Consider the following 15,611-nt stretch of genomic DNA (forward strand, 5'->3'; position numbering starts at 1 on the left):
TAGAACAGCTTTACGGCTTTATTTGTGCACACTGCTATCAATTTACTACAGCTGATCACCTAAGCTCTGTGAAAGTTACTTTGATGGCTTCTTGGTGTCGGCAGGTGGTGTCTCAGGCTCCTCGATCATCCCGGACATAGCATTCATGCACCATGAAGCAGCTTGCTTTGAATATTCTGGCATGTTCAAGAGGTGCTTGAATGTGGCCTTGACACCTGCAGGACAGGGAAGGAAGGAAGGGCATCGTTCCGCACCTCTCAAACTTGTTAACTCCGTCTGAAAGTTACAAAATAGGCAGAGAGAGAGAGAAAAGCAAAGGAAAGGCAGGGAGATTAACCAGGTTGCACCCAGTTTGCTACCTTACCAAGGGGAAGGGGGGGAAAAATAGAGAAGAAAAAATAATGTGCTTGAATGCATAGCAGCCTGTACCAATCAAGCCTAGGAGGTCATAAAACTGAACTGTTGCAGGGTTCAAACAGGATGACTTTGACTGTCTTACACGAAGTAGACTGCAATCCATGATGTCAAATAAGGCTTGCAAGGACTGGCTCCAAGGTACCCAGAACTTGCTGTGCACTTCGAGCTGATGGGCTTGTCCATCCACCAGCTTGGTGATAAGTGGGTGCTTTGTGCTTGCCAGTGGCCTCAACACAGCAATTGCAGAGGTATGGGAAGGGGAGGGTAGAACAACTGTAAGCACATGAAGAAGCCAACTCTTTGAGGTTGGGAGCAGACATATCACGCTTGCATGATTATGATGTTCCTCCAATTCTAATGTGCAGGTCTTTTTAAATTAGAAAAAATCTGAGAAAGACAAAACTTGATGCTGATTTCACTTTTGGGTCCAGTGGTAATGTGCACAGACATTCGAGGGCTACATTTAGAAAGAAATAAAAATGAGAAGTTATAATCTTGCAAATATACTACTGTCTGTCTAGGGTTTTCATCATGGACATGGCAGTTCTTGGGACTTGTCTTAAGTTGTCCTGTGCCCTGTAACCTAGAATACTAGAACTTTTATTGCCATCCTGTGGGAGCAACCTTCCTCTATAAGAAGTCTAGTACTGCAAAATTGTGTAGAATTCTCTATCTGCTAGAAGGAATGACTTCCACCTAGGAGGAGTACTTCCCAGAGTCCTGCCACTTTGTATTTAATGACGACCTTAAACCTTAGAAGAAAGAACTTGGAGCGACTACACCATGAATCATATTTAATTTTTGTAATGTAGGGAAGCACCTATTAAGCCATTATTCTTCCAAGAAGTGTTATACTCTCTACATATCTGTAAGGCATTATGCGCACTCTATTGATGCTATGGCTGATGAATGATGGCCAAACCTTTTGTAATAGTTGGAAGCATTCAATGGCCCACTCGTTATGCAATTCGTATTGTGTGACGCCTGGTTGTATGTTTACTCTTCTAAAATGCTATATTACACATGTTAACAAGATTACTTCTCAGACATGAAGTCTTCATATAGTCTGTTTAGAACACAGTCTCAAGCATTAGTCAGGCTCGCGGTAGAATACTCGACTTCCACGCAGGGAGTCCAGCTTCAAACACCAATGTCTCTTGAATGTTTTTTTTCCCCTCATTTTGCTCTTTTATCATTTCACGCTATAGTAGTTACAAACACCGGTGGTGGTGGACAACTGCGGCCCCGAAAATGGCTGTTGCGATCTCGCAAGAGCACAACGGCTTTCACTTTAAAATGGGCTGCTAACAGGATCTCTCCTCCTTAAAGGTGGCATCGTCCTCAATGATTGCCCCTTCCTATGCAATGTCTCAAACTTGAAGGCTCTTCACATACTCTAATCTTTTCTCTTCACATACTTGAATCTTTTAACACTGGACTTATGCATACCGTGTCAGTTAAGGCGACTATACAAAATTGAGGCTTCTACCACATTGCTGAGCTTCCACAGCAATTTTGTTATATGACACAAGGTCATGCGATGTCAGCCAGTGGTAGTACAACGTTGCAGAATCTAAGAGCTTTAATTATTTTTGACTAATTACTTCTGAGGTATAACTTTTGGCATGTTCTTTCAAAATAATTCAGTGGGCTGCACTCTTTTTAACAGGATAACCACACTAAAGTTATGCAATGCAGAAATGAAGTATCCTCGAGTGCAATTAAATATGTATAGGACTCGTTAGTCGAGGTGTTTTTCCCGTGTAGACTCACAAAACAGTGGAATATGAGAAGTAGATATGCCTTAAAAGATGTTTGCAAAGAGGAGAGCACATCCACATTTATCGTCATTTCAGTAGCCCACTGCTTTTATGCCAAGTTCTTTTCTGCTTGGTGCCTGGACCACAACCAGAAATTAAAAATAAATATGGTGCAACTTAGCGTATAGGAAATAATTATGTGTCGGATATCCTAGCTTAGTTACCATCATGTCTCAAGTATTGTAATTTGATCATCAATGTTCCCTACTAGGTAACTAACTTGTTGGAAACTCCAACACACGTCTTAACGCCTTGGGTAAGGTGCGTGCATGGATAACGCATTCACGAAGCACAACTTGCCAAAGCGCAGTAGTACTTCAAGGTGGGGTTGGTGGTGATGTAGGCTTTGACGTTTTCGGTAGTCTGCATACTATCGGCTTTTTGCGTCGCGTAGATTGCTCCGCCGAGAATGCTCAACTTCAGGGCACCCCTGTGAGAATTAAAGAAAAAATGTTCGGTACAGATATATCTCGGTAGTGTATACAGGTATACAATGTTTACGATGTCATCGCACGGATTCAAAGGTGCTGTACAGTACGCCATACAAGCTTTTCTGTTACGAGTACACAGACATCGAATAACAAAAACGAGTACTTCTATAACATCTTTCAGCAACAGAACACGCTTTACCGACAGATCAAGTTTCAGTTTTATTCCTTCCAGAGTAACTGAAGCGTTACACGTAGGTTTCGGGAAGAATTGAAAGTGCTGCCGCGAGTGCACATTAAATAGAGCGACCAGGAATGTGGCTTACATTCTAAACATTGAAATGTCACAGAACCAACTTTGTACATTAGCTTTGCTCTGTAATATTGATCAAGGCCAGCTGAGAGATGAATCAAAATTGCTTAAGTACTTGACGACCATACTTCATGGCAGTGACTAGTTTGGCATGCTTCCTTTATCTTTCAGGCTACTCAGGCCGGCGATTCTGGGGATGTACATGTTTATACTACAGTGTGCTTGGCATGAAGCGATGAAATACACTGCAAAAAGCAAAAGCCGGCGAAAGGACGAAGGGCAAGGCCAATAGTCACAGTACACCTATATACTACCATTTGGATAGACCAGCTACACTGTGCAACACGTAACCACAGCAACACCACCATTGTGCCCAGTGAATATGGCCGCCATGATGTCATTTCCTCCACACTTTTCACGTAGCGCACCTGCTGGGCATGCCCTCTTCTATCTTTCCTTCCTCCGTGCTGACCGTGCTTTTTAGGCGTAACCAAGGTCAATGCTGTAACCAAATGGTAGGGTTCTTTATTCTAGTATATAGGTGTTTTGTGCTGTAACCATAACTGTAATCGCGCGTTTGTTTAAACACATGCCACAGCCAGCCTCAGTGAATACAGGTCAGCCGCTTTGCCAGCATTTTTGCAGTATTTATGTTAGAATGATCCGTGGATTCAGCCCTATTTCTTTACAATGAATGCAAGTATTTTACTTCTGTTCTATTATTAGCACCTTTTACACATTTCGTTCATTACTCTAACTAGCGTTGGCTTGCTACTGCAGCGGAAACGGTGCACGGGCGCAGCAAGCATGAGTCATTGACGTGCAGGAGCTACTTTTCATGGCAAGTCTTGTTACATAGCTAACATTTCCATCCTTCGTGCAGAGGTCACCACACCTGTCTAGAACACTCGAATGATGTGCTCCGAATCGCATCGTCGATCAGTGGCGTAGTAAGGGGGGGGGTTTAACCCCCTTCCCTCCATCACTTACCGACCTTGTTTTTTCGTCCCTTCGCCTTGACATGATTTAGAAACTAAGCAGTGCTACTATCACAATATCATTCTTGGGCACTTCTACAGCGAAAATGTTTGAACACAGAAAAATGTGTTGTAGTGTTCGGCAAGGCTTTAGCACTCTGTGAGATTTTGGGCAGGAATCTCGAACGCGAGCATTTTAAGTTCACTCGGCGACACGATTAATGCTGCAGCGGTGATCATGCTTGTGCCCGCCAGAACAGATTCGCCTGAAATCGATCACTACAATAATTTTCACTTGGCTTTAATAGTAAAAGCAAGACACAGTTTGAAGGTCTGATAGGCCACGTTCAAGCATATTACAGTGTGACTATTTGTACATGTGCTAAGATATACTCGAGCCAGAGAATAGCATTTTCATTGAACCTTCGCACGTTCTGCTAACATCTTAACACAAACGCACACATAGTACACGCATGCAATGGAATATTTGGTACCGAACTTCGTTGTGTGCGAGTGTACAATATATCGATACATATCTTTACTATTCCCTAATGGCTTCAGGCACTCTGAAGTGGTGTCCAATGACGAAGGTGCAACGTAGGCAAACATGCAGGCCAATCACAACCTTAAAAAGACCTACTAACATACTCATCATGTAACTTGTAAGCTGGTAAATAAAAAGGTGGTGGTCATAAACCTAAAGCATCGCAATGAGAAATTCAGTGTGAGCAGCTGTAGTGAGCACAAGTTTTATTGTTCAGCAGTGGGGCAAACAGCACTAGAATAAAGAACATAATGCTGAAAAATTATAAGACAAATTATATATATATATACAGTGAAACCTCGTTAAACCGTACCTGCGTAAGCAGTAGTTTCGTTTTAAAAGTAGTGAAGTCAAATCCCCGACTCGGCGGCCATTGAACATAATGCATTTTGTATCCGCATAAGCCGTACCAGCTTATCGTGTATGTATCGGTCAATAAGTAGTTTTTCCAATTTTTGTTGCGCACTCGCTGCGGCATGTCGTCCCCCACTGGGCGTCCCGACAGAACAGCAAGCCCCAGAAATCGAAACACGCCTCGCTTGTTTGTGTTGATGATGATGGCGGTTGTGTTGGTGAGCGCCATCTCTTGGATTTTTCTGCAACAAGAAGCACTCGGCTGGCTAGGCTTCTGGTGTTGTCAACACGATGGGGCTTTGCACAAACACGCAAACACGGTGTGCGCTTGCTTTGCTTTCTTTGTTCCTTTGGCGCCGTGCATAGGTGTTCTCTGGTTGATCCGTGCCGTACAGCTCTCGCGTCGGTTTTCACGTGTTGTGTATGTGTGCTTGCGCTGCTTCGTACTTGCGTCATGCCGAAGCTGGGACAAAAGTATCGAGTGCTGAAAATAGAGGAGAAATTGGATATAATTCGTGCTATTGAAAGTGGCACGAAAAAACCGGCGCTCGCACGTGAAAAGGACCTGCCGTTAACCACGGTGTGTGGAATTTGGAATTATAGAGAGAAGTGCTCGGCTATGCTGCTGCAACTGCGAAAAGGTGCCGGCTACGCGATTCGGCGTTTTCAGATGTAGAGGACGCGCTGGAAAAGTGGCTAAAAGCTGCACGGTCAAAAAATCTGCCTATCAGCGCACCCCTGCTCGTGGAGAAGGCCCTGGTTTTTGCCTTGCAGCTCAACCATGACAACTTCGTGTGCAGCAATGGCTGGCTGGCCAGATTTCGGGCGAGGTACAGCATTACCACGAGGACTGTTTCGGGAGAAGGTGCTGCTGTTGACGTGGATGGCGCGGAGCAGTGGCAAAATGGTCAGCTGAAGAACATCTTGGACGACTACGAACCTGCTGACATCTTTAATATGGATGGATCGGCGCTATTCTTTAAGCTGCTACCAGACAAAACGCTCGCGTTCAAAGGCAAGACGTGCACCAGCGCCAAGCATGCAAAAGGCAGAGTATCAGTAACGTTTTGCGTAAACATGACTGGAACCTACAAAACTCCGCTCCACGTGATTGTAAAGTCGGCAAAGCCTAGATGTTTCAAAGGCGCCCGGTTGCCATCAGGGGTCATCTATCGCAGCAACACCAAAGCATGGATGACGGCAAAACTCTTTGAGGAGTACGTGCACCTCATCGATTGTCGTTTTGCGGCTAAGAACAGAAGAGTTCTTATTATTTTGGACAGCGCTTCGGCGCATGTCATCCTGGACAACCCGACGGCAGTGAAGCCGGCGTTTCTACCACCAAACACAACAGCGATTGCCCAGCCCTTGAACCAAGGCATCATTCGAGCTGTAAAACAGCTCTACAAGAAAAATCAGTTGTGCAGATTTGTTCTCGCCATTGAATGTGGCAAATTATTTTCCATCGACCTGATTGGCGCGATTCACCTGCTCGAATACTCGTGGCAGCAGGTTGAAGCAACGACAGTTCAAAATTGCTTCAAGCGTGCTGGTTTCAGTGTGTGTGCGGGCGACGCAGATGACGCCAGTGACACCATCGACCAGACTTCGGACATCATAGACGAAGCTTGCGAAGCTCTGCTAGCTGAAGTGCTGGATCGGCAGGGCGTAACGGATGGCATTTCCTTCCCCGACTTCAGAGACGCAGACAGGGATGTGCAGACATCTCCGGACATGCACGATGAAGCCATTGTTGTCTCGGTCGTCGAAGTGTCACCAAATGATAGTGATGAGGACGACATGGAAAGCGACAACACGGGTGGATCCAGGTGCGACAGTTGCCGAAAGTGCGCATTGCGTCAGCGTCATGCGGGTATTTGCCGAGAAGAGGGGGCTGGCGGAAAAGCTGGCTCACAGCATAAGTGAGTTTGTGGCCGCTGTCATAGCTGCTTGGCCGCCGCGTCGTCAAATGAAGATTACAGACTTTGTCACGCGAAGTTAATAAAAACTTCACGTTTTTTGTTCTTTCATAACACTCCCTGAAGGTTGTTTTTTTTTTTTGACAGGTAAGTGAGCGACCTGACGCTATTTCGGTTAAGCAGTACTACCGTTTAGTACGTACTTTTTTCGAGCTCCGGCCAACTACAGTTTAACGAGGTTTCACTGTATATATATATATATATATATATATATATCAGGGGAAAAAGTGTATACCTAAGAGCTCGTTTTTCTGTGTTTTGACACTGTATTAATGAGATCTAACAGACAATAATGCCAAGGAATGTATAGGAGAAGTTACTAAAACAAATGGAATGTAAATAAGAAGACAGAAAAGTGGGTGAAAAAATAACCAGCCGTGAGCAGGAATCGAATCTACGACCTTCGAATAACGCGTTCGATGCTCTAACCACTGAGCTATCACAGTGGCCTTCCCTCCATCCACTATTTTTGGGTTTATATGTGAATTTAGAAGTGGGAGTGTCAGTCAGCGCCATCCGTAAGCCAAGCGGCGAGTGTGAAACACCCTTTTATGTGCATGTGTGGCGTCACGTAGCACGTGAACTTATTACCAGCAGGCAGTTGACCAATAGTCCCTCGTATACGAGGGACTATTGGCCAGGTACCTATTCACTAGGTGCACAATGACTTCCGACTTTGATGAATCATTACGTGCAGAATTTTGCTTAATGTATTGTGCTTTGATTTCATGTTAGTTTCGTCTAATAGGTGTTTAAGTAAGTTCCAGGTTCCTCATTTTTTCATCTGGCCATCTATGGAGTTGCAAACGTTATCTGACTGTTGCTTGGAGAGGGTTTTGCAGTGCTCTTCTATCGCTCGATTGAGTTTGGCAATTTTCTTTCACAGCCTACGGTTTACCCTCTGGCTCTTCCATCACTTAAGTAGGGATTGTTTAGCTTCTATAAGGTGCGTTAGTCCGCTGTCCATTGTTTAGATCAGGAGATCTGTGAGCACCTCTTTAGTAGCGGCGCCAACGTCCTCCCTTCTCCTCAAGTACTTTTTCTCTGTGATAGGACCAAAAGTTTCAGTCCAATTTTGAGTCATTCAGATGTTATTTTACCATACTAAGATTGCCCATCATCGCCCATCACTATACTATAATATACTATACTATACTATACTATATGCTATACTAACCTCACCTGTCACGATACTATACTGATGGCCGACTTCAGCCAAGGTAGGGAAGACGCAGGCTGAAAACCAGGCAGTAGGGAATTATGGCATCAGTACTAAATATGTCAGAGCGGAGTTATTAGTACAATTCACAGAGCGCAATAATTTACGAATCTTGAATACCTTCTACCGAAAATATATTGGACATAGGGCAGCTCTAATGGCGAAAGTAAGAACGAAATAGACTTTATACTGAGTGCACATCCAGGCATCGTGCAGGATATGGAAGTGCTTGGCAAGGTACGATGCAGTGACCATGGAATGGTAAGGTTTCGAATTCGCGTAGACTTGAAGAAGGAACGACAGAAACTGATATGTGAGAAGCCAATCAGTGAGCTAATGCTGAAAGGGAAAATACAGGAATTCAGAGTCTAACTTCAGAACAGATGATCGGCTCTTATCGAGGAAACCGGCCTTAGTGTTGATGCAATGAATGATAATCTTACGAGCATCATTGCGAAGTGTGCAGTAGAAGTTTAAGGTATGGTAGTTAGACAGGCCACTAGCAAGCTGTCCCAAGAGATGAAGAACCTCAACAAAAAACGTCAAAGCATGAAACCCTCAAAGACAACAAAGAAAATTTATTAATAAGCGTAAGGTATCTTATGTAAGAAAGTATAACATGGAGATAATTGTACATGCTCTGAAGAACCGAGAAAGCGTCAGAGCGGTGAAAAGAAAACTTGGGATAGGCTAAAACCAGATGCACGAAGGGACAAGAAAGGCAAAGTAACCACCGATATGGATAGTATAGTTAAAATAATGAACAAGTTTTTCAGAGACCTGTATCATAGCTGGAAGAACCACGACCATAATGTAAGAACTATTAGTATCCCAGATGACATCCGACCAGTAATGACAGAAGTAAGAAAAGCCTTGGAGGTAATGCAAAGAAGCAAATCTGCTAGTGATGATCAGATCTGCAGAAAGAGGGAGGACAAATTGTGTTAGAAAAACTAGCCACCCTCTTTACAAAGTTTCTTCTGAGGGGTAGGGTATCAGAATCTAGGAAGAATGATAACACTATCGTAATCTATGAAAAAGGAGACGACAAAGACTTGGAAGAATTACAGGTCCATCAGCTTGCTCTCCAACATATACAAGCTATTTACAAAGGTAATTGCTGAAAGAATTATTACAACATTAGAATTCAATCAACCAAAGGAACAAGCAGGATTTCGAACAGGCTACTCAAGAATCGACCACATTTTTACTATCAAACAGGTAATAGAGAAATGCTCAGAATACAGCCAACCACTACACATAGCCTTCATAGATTACAAGAAGGCATTTGATTCAGTATAAATATCAGTAGTCACGCAGACACCGGGGAATCAGGGCATCGACAAAGGGTATAAACATCCCGGAAGAAATTTACAGAGGATCAACCGCCACCATAGTGCTCCATAAAGAAAGTGAGACTGTCAATAAAGAAGGGTGTAAGACAAGGCGATACAATCTCTCCAATGCTATTTAACAGGTGCTTACAGGAGGTTTTGAGAGGCCTAGAAGGAAGTTAGGGATATGAGTTAATGAAGAGTACCTTAATAACCTGCACTTTGCCGATGAGATTGCATTGCTGAGCAACTCAAGGGACGAATTGAAGTTTATGATTACTGAATTAGACAAGGAGAGCAGAAAGATAGGTCTTGAAATATATCTCCAGAAAATTAAAGTAAGAAAATGAAAGCGCTTCGAAATAGGTAGCAGTGCACTTAAAGCAGTAAAAGAGTATGTCTACTTAGGACGGGTAGTAACCATGGAGCCGAACCACTAGATTGATGTAACAAGAAGAATAAGAATAGGGTGGAGCACATTTGGCAAGCATTCTCAAATCATGGCCGGTAGATTGCTGCTATTCCTCAATAGAAAAGTATATAACAGCTGCATTTTGGCGGTACTTACCTACGAAGCAGAAATCTGGATGCCTACAAAGAGGGTTCAGATAGGGTTAAATTGAGGACGACGCAGCGAACGACAGCATTTAAAATGATGGGTGTAACCCTAGGAGATAAGGAGAGAGCACAGTAGATCAGGGAATAAAAATGTGTTAAGGACATCATAGTCCAAAGCAAGAAGAGGAAATGGGCAGGACACGTAGTGCAAAGGCAAGATAACTGCGCTGGTCATTGAGGATCACAAACTGGATTCCAAGAGAAGGCAAGCCAGTGAGGGGGAGACAGAAAGTTAGGTGGGCAGATGAGATAAGGAAGTTTATGGGTACACAGTGGCAGAAGCAAGCACAGGACCTAGTTGTATGGCGGAACATGGGAGAGGCCTTTGCCCTCTGGTGGGTGTAGTCAGGCTGCTGCTGCTGATGATGATGCTAATGATGTTGTTAGAGTCGTGTCATTGGCAATGTCAAGTTGAAAAATCTGATTTGGTTGCTAGTATTTATGAAGTGCCCACTTTTTTTTTTTGTTTTTTAGCATGCCTGGATTGAGATTTTCATAAGTACTATGTCTAGTGAAATTTTCATCTCGAACTAAATACGAGTATTTTTGTGATCGCCTGTGAATATACAATGAAATACTATTGATTATTATTGCTTTGCTGAAGTTATATGAAAAATGAAGCTTATATAGAGCTTGTATGACAAAAAAAAATCTGGCTAAGGTACACCGACACATGCGTGCATTGGTACCATTGACGTTCAATTAGCTATCAAATAACGCAAAAGCTTGTTAATGATAAACTATTACTTTGAATGATATCTGGAACAAGATAGTAATGACATTATCACATTATCAGATGTGAGTATTGTGTTGAATTTGCAGGAGGAGGCTACAGCCTTGCATGATATCTATAATGAATGAAATCATTGTGGCATTAGTCAAAGAGTAATTGACAATAACTGTGTATAAAAGATTATTTACTTTAAAGAAAACCACTGTTATTGTTTAGTTGCAAATTCTTGAGTGGCAGTTATATATCTTCACTGTTCGTTAAAGAAGTGCTGATGATCAGCAGCAACCTCAGACATCATGCAGAATAGTAATCCTAAACAGTCATAACACCTATCGTTCTATTTCTCTAGTCTAGGGGTGCCACTCCAGAAAGCGTCATTCTTTATAAATTCAAAAGAAAGATATTCGAACTATTCAAGAACTTCTAGTAGTGAATTGGTGAATCTGATATGAATCCAATAGCATGGGCTATTCAAGTATTAATTCAAATTTAAAATGTTAAGACACTTATTTCAGTCTTTTCTGCACTAGCAAGCAAAGCCTCCAAAAGATGAAAAAAATTCTAAAGATATTTATTAATGCTAAAGGGGCTTAACCATTAAAGTGGAATGCTGGGCCAGTTGGTAAAACATAATGTGGAAATATATGAGCGCACAAGGTAGACGGGAAAGCACTTGAGCGTTTTTCCTGTCAAGTGCTTTTCCTTCTACCTTGTGCGCTCATATATTTCAACATTATGGCTAAACCACTCTTTGGGCTTAATATAATACTGGAAATTCTTCAGATTGGTGTTGTAAACATCTCAGTAAAGTTTTTTGTTATTGTTTTTTTTTTTTCACTATAGTGAAGCAGATGTAAAGACTGCTCTCTTTTCAGTCAAGAAGAGGGCCCACGCTCCTCATTTTTTAAACTGATCCCTATCTGCCAGTCACCATCAGTCAGGAGCTACCCATAGGGCTATCTTCAACCCCTTTGTCGCTCTCGGGCACCATTTGCAGTAACCCAGGGTAAAAAGTTCTCACCAACATTTAGTTAAGGATGGAAGGAGTCACCTCTCATTATTGGTGTTAACAGGAGTCATACTCTATCCAGATTTTGAGATAGATGCCACAGGCAGCCATGTACTTAGCTACTTCAACTAGTATTAAGTTATCATAAACATGCCAAATAAATGTAAAAAACAAACAAAGTTATATAACATAGACACAATAATGAGAGCTTTCTACTGTGCCACCCCACAGAGGCAGGCAAAGAAAGACATAGCAATAGCTGTAATCTGTTTTCCTATCTCCTTTCATCTGTTTTTTATAAACGAGAAAGGGGAGTCTACTCATGTAAAGAAAATGCAATGAAGAATATGGGTGGTTTGATGCACATAAGGCAGGCATTCCCAATTCCTTGCCAGTAATTCACCACAGCGAAAAAAAAAAGCAAAAAGTGTGTACCTACTGTATTTTTCCAGTTCAAACATATGAAGCAGAAACCTGGAGAATAGGAAAGAAACTCTAAAAGAAGCTAAAGACCACCCTATGTTCAATGGAATTAATAGTTATAGGTGTAATGCTAAGAGATTGGAAGACGGCAGAGTGTATCAAAGAGGTAACGGGGTAGCCGATATCCTAGTACACATTAAAAGGAAGTAAGAGTACCTGAGCAGGCCACATCATGAGACTGACAGATAATGAATGCTCAATTTGGACATCGGAATGCATACCAGTAGATGGAAAGCATACTTATGGACGGCAAGTATTGAGCTGGAGCTGCGAAATTCATAAATTTGGAAGCATAAAATGAAATCTCCTCACGTAGCACAATGTGAGTTTGAGGTCATTGGGAGAGGCCTTTGTCCTGCTGTGAACATAAAAGAGGCTTCTGCTGCTGATGATGATGACAGTGATAAGGAAAAGAGTTCATTATAGCTATTGATATCAAGTCATTTTTTTCTGAGAATATTCTGGTTAATAAGTTTCTTAAAGATCAGGTGCCTGCTCTGTATTCCTAAGATTTTTAGAGATGGTTAGTCTATTTGTTCTGTTGAAGCTACAGAAAATCAATTGAATTTTGAAGCAGCATACTACTTGCAAAAACCGTCAATTTCATTTCACCCCTATACTCTGGACAAGTCTGAAAAGGCAGGTATTTTTTACTTTTAGAACTGAATTTCAGCTCCTCTGCTCCTTTCAGTAAGAGCAATTCCATGCAGAGAGTTTCAAAAATTGTTACACGCCATTTGAGTAGTTGCAGGTCATGAAAATTTGCAATTCACCTTGTTTTTATAAATAAATAAGTTCTTTGATCCTGGCATTATTAACAACTAAGTGTTGTAGCTATGTTTCTCGTGTAAATACAGCTTTGAACCAGTGCCAAGCTGCTACGCAGTCCTACTTATAAAAAGGCTTGTTTCTTGTGAATGGCAGTGGTACTCTGCAACTTTTAGGCAACTGTTCAATATTCAGAAACCCTTTTGTCCAAGTCCGATTGCTTGCACCTTGTGACATGCCTTTTGGGTAATGGTTAAAATAAATGTTTTCATGCGAAATCTAGGTCTCCCATTGTAGATTTTAAAAATGGTGACATCAATGATTACTGAAATCTGTCTTTTATTGCTAGTGTCTTTTATTGCTGGTGTATTGAATGTTGTAAAAGCATAGTTGTTTGGTTCTCCTAATCACAGTTGAGCCTATGGCGTCTGTCTTTGTCATAAATTCATTCTCTTGCCCAGAATATTTGAAAATTGCATTGAAGGTATGATGAATGTATGTTGCTATAGTTTCTTGGTTAAACAACTATTCAGGGGTGTAGGCCACTGGCCTCTGTGTTTTCAAATCTGAACTGTTCCAAATTCAGGCCTGTATGACGCATGGAGGTTAATTTTCAGGTACAAATGCTAACACTATTGTCATAGAATAGTATGCAAAAATGCCATTTAGCCACATTAATATCTTTGTAATGCTTGCAATGCTGTTGCCTTTGGATTAACTATAGTTGCTAAGCTGCTTCCTAGTAATAACTAGTTATTTTTCATGTAACATTTAGCAGTGACTTATGAGATTATTATGGCATGTGTAGTTTAGCTTGCTCAAGTTTGATCCGTTATTTGGAGTAAAGTAAATGCACAATGTTCATCTTATTCCAGCATCTTAGCATACATTCCATGTGTGAATTTCTTTGTCCATTTGTGAAGTTCTTTGTCCTGTACCATGTGTGAACACACGCACACATGTGTGTGTTTGTGTGTGACATGTGTGCTCACACATGCATTTGTATAATAGGTTAATCGAAACATTCAAGTTGCTTATCAGCTAGTACTTTTTATTATACATTGATTTACAAATTTACAGATTTATACATTGATTTACAGAGTTGAAAACAATATGTATTTGTATTAAGATAGTAAAAAATCACTTTGATTTTTTATATTGAGTTTTTTTTTCCTCGTCGTACCCTGAAAGTTGCCTGTTTATTGTTTGGCTTAAGAATGAATTTCGGAACTTCAATGAATGGAGGTGCTTTCTTTCTTCTGCCTGAACTGTAGTGTATATCAGGATATCTATGAAAAGTTCATGCACAGGCAAAACTTCCTAAATGTCCTAGCAATTTTTGCAGTATTTGAATGCTAATTGAGAGGCCAAAGTAGGTTCAGATCAGAGAATTACACTGCAATATTCACTAATCCTTCTCAACACAATGATAAGGTTTATGAGGGACAGTGTCTGCTTGGCAATGTGTACTTTCAGGCTTGGCTGAGTAATAGTCAGTGCTTTTATTTTTCTGAAAGTCCTCGTCATAAATATTGCATTCCTTTTGTGTAATATTGGGCATAAAGTACTGGGCCCTGAAGTAGTAAATATGAATGCTTGGTGTTAAAACTGATGGTCATTTCGAATCAACAATCTTGCTATGTGTTTTATGCATTGTTTAATTGAGACTGTATTTTCCGTATTGCTACAAAAATCAACCAGCTTGCTGGGGATCATGTTAGCATGTAACCCTTCTGAGCAGCCTTATGAACTGCAATATAGTGCAGTAATAGATTTATAACCCAAATACATATATTGTTCTACTTGTTACTTCATGCTTCTAACTGTTTTTGAACAGTTTCAGTTTCAAGCTGCAAAACAAAATGCCCCACTTCTATTCGGTCTCTGTGTGGGGCAGACTTTGTGCTACCCCCCTTTTACTGGAACAAGCATCACCCCCCTTACCCCCCCCTAACCTCCTCCACCCGTTGCGCACGCCTATGGCCATGATGCATGCTTTGTAACCATATTTTTGGTTTGACCAATAAAGAATATAAAGGACACTCCTAAAAGCAGCTTTGCATGGTCGTTCCTGCAGCACATGGGAAGCTCAGAACGTGAGCTTGGCAGTTCTCGCAGTTGAGTTTATGAACAATTTCGGGAAAAAAAATGTGTGCATGCCCTACTGTTGAAGAAAAAATACATGCATGTAATATATCTGTTGGGCATGACCTCATTTTTTCCCATGACAGTAAATGAAGAGATAAGTACATTATATGTTCGCTACTTCATGTGTGACTGCTGATGCTGTCAGCCCTGAGGAAATGACGGATGTGGGTAAGGAAATTGCTTAAGAAAACATTTTATGACAGCGTGTGCACATATTTAATTCTTCGGTACTTATGTATAGAATGTAGAACAATAAAAGATAGGTAGACACGACCTTGTGGTAGCACCTAATCCAGATCAAGGCCCAACTGGATTTGCCCTAATTGCCATAAAAATTAAGTGTCCATGTGATACCGATATGTGTACGCCAGCGCTTCCATTGAAATACAGCCACCGTGGCCCGTATCAAGCCCGCCGTCGGGCCAGCATCTAAACGATCAATCACGGCGGCGACATATGGTAGAGAA

General features: G+C 41.6%; 1 protein-coding gene across 7 annotated transcripts in view; it reads right to left on the reverse strand.

Moving 5' to 3' along the window:
- LOC119188147 (uncharacterized) overlaps window positions 1-15,611 on the reverse strand; it is a 99,355-nt gene continuing 83,744 nt past the window's right edge. The window contains exons 1-5 of one of the 7 annotated variants that reach the window (XR_012887024.1): window positions 9,954-10,329; window positions 8,015-8,068; window positions 2,538-2,667; window positions 500-690; window positions 1-215 (exon numbers count right to left, since the gene is read on the reverse strand). The gene's annotated coding sequence lies outside the window, so the exon portion shown is untranslated. Of the gene's footprint in view, window positions 216-499; window positions 691-2,537; window positions 2,668-3,292; window positions 3,390-8,009; window positions 8,069-9,953; window positions 10,330-15,611 lie in introns of those variants that run through there. The other 6 variants (XR_012887025.1, XR_012887023.1, XR_005111941.2 and 3 more) reach the window with 6 other exon arrangements.

This window comes from Rhipicephalus microplus, chromosome X (assembly GCF_043290135.1).
Source record: "Rhipicephalus microplus isolate Deutch F79 chromosome X, USDA_Rmic, whole genome shotgun sequence".
Lineage (NCBI taxonomy): Eukaryota > Metazoa > Arthropoda > Arachnida > Ixodida > Ixodidae > Rhipicephalus > Rhipicephalus microplus.